This window comes from Penaeus vannamei, chromosome 36 (assembly GCF_042767895.1).
Source record: "Penaeus vannamei isolate JL-2024 chromosome 36, ASM4276789v1, whole genome shotgun sequence".
Taxonomy (NCBI): Eukaryota; Metazoa; Arthropoda; class Malacostraca; order Decapoda; family Penaeidae; genus Penaeus; species Penaeus vannamei.
Genome location: NC_091584.1, coordinates 9,140,270 through 9,142,321, shown reverse-complemented (window position 1 = coordinate 9,142,321; position 2,052 = coordinate 9,140,270).

Sequence of the window (2,052 nt, the reverse complement as noted above, 5' to 3'; positions counted from 1 at the left end):
ATCCACAAACATCAGGAAAGTTAAGCAACATTTCATTACTCTAGTTACTCTTTCTTTGTACTTGAGGGTGAGGAAGTTATTCACCGATTCATTTTCCATTTATTGTAAATTCCTCCTGTTTCTGCACTGCTCATGAATGATCAACTCATTCTGACATGCACCAGCAGCAGCTCTCTTTCGTGTATGAAAGTTTACCGACATATTCATCGTCACGCGAATAGGCTATTTGAAATCAATCATTTGACTTTGACTGAATAGATTCCGCTGTCTAAAGAAATTGTAGAAGCGAGGTGTTGCTCTGACTTGAAAGTTTGAACTTTTTCTATTAAACTTTTTCCTCTTATTTCTTAATTCTAGAACAATTTACTGCTATTCGGAAGGGATCTTTTTATTATCACTTGTATTCGTAGTAGTGGTAGTTATAGTAGTGAGAATAGGAGGCAATAATAGCAGCACCACCACCGGCAGTATCGGTAACAGAAATAGTAGTTGTTGTATTAGTTGGAATTGCATTTAAGTGCTCATTTACCTAAGATCAACTTCGTTTTCATTCTTCTACGTCTTGAATCATGCTTTTGGAATTATATATGTGTGTGTGCGTGTGTGTGTGTGTGTGTGTGTGGATAGATAGATATATACAGAGACAGAAGGGGAGGAGGGGTAAGAGGAGAGAGAGAGAGAGAGCGTTTATATTAGTCCAGGGTTCTCACCAGATGCGGAACCCTTCATCCGAGACGAAAGACTATAACATCCGAATAAGCATCATTATCGCTGTGAAAGTGAATGCGAGTCGTTGCCACAGCTGTAATCCCTTAGCAATGCGTCCCTAAGGCTATGATGGACGCCAGAACAACACAGCAGCCAGCAAGACCAACAGCAAAATGGCACAACTAAGGAATTTTGTCCATGTTAACGGTATTGAGTCCATGTCATAGTGGTCTGGCCTAATGACTGCTTAAGCCTTCTTCAAATGTCAATTTCAAGGCATCCGTTATTTAGGCGATTGTTAAATTAATGACTCAACAAATATCATTTTCTACTGCATATCACTGCCTTCGATTCCTTTCGTCTTTTGCTATTATCCTTATCACAGAAAACAGAAATGGAATTCTCAAAGCAAAAGGCATAAATCGACATCTATTCCCCACGCAGTTATTACCCTATTAACATCTAATTTCTTTATTGCTAAACATTGATCATTGAGATGCGAAATGCAGCACACATTTTTCATTCACTGTTGGCCATTCATAGCAGCTTTACTACACTTCTAAGATTAGTACGAAACAAAAAATGATAGAAAATATGGAAAGAATAATTTATTTGTTGGTTTCAACTTATGAAATTAACTTGTGATTATTTCCATCTCCATTGTAAGAGGATTATCATTGATACTCCAACAACCTTCTTAGTGTGTTTGCTAGAAATGACTTTAACAAATAAAGATGAATTCTTATGCCATACATTTGTAGTCAAAACCAAAACATGAAGCATATGCATTGTATGCATCTAGATTGAGTCATGGAATGAAGCTGAACATTTCGTGTGCATTTGATACCATCCATTTGATTTATCTATTTAACTTTATTTATTTATCATTTATCAAAATTTTACGTACACCACCAGAATGAATATTGGGATTTTCAGGAAGCAAAGTCTCTGTTTGCAGAAATCGAGAGTAAACACAGAATAGCCACAGGCAGAAATAGAAAGAGCTAACATAGATACAGTTTGAACATTCGAACAGAAAACTTTGTGATGGGATACAAGATAAAAATTGAATGTTAAATGAATATTGTCTTACATGGGTGGCAGTGGTGGGATTATACTCTGTGCTCATAGGCGAAAAGTTTTTTTTTTTTTTACCAAAAGCAATATGTACAATGTTGTAATTAGGAACTATTATATTTTCCCCGACGTCTTTTCATTGATTTAATTGGTTTCACTGTCTCAATATAGTATGGCTTTTGTTTCTCTTTTCTATTTTTACTAAGAAAACATTGGACCCTCACCATAAGATGTATCTCTATGTAATGAAATAGGCTAATAGAAAAT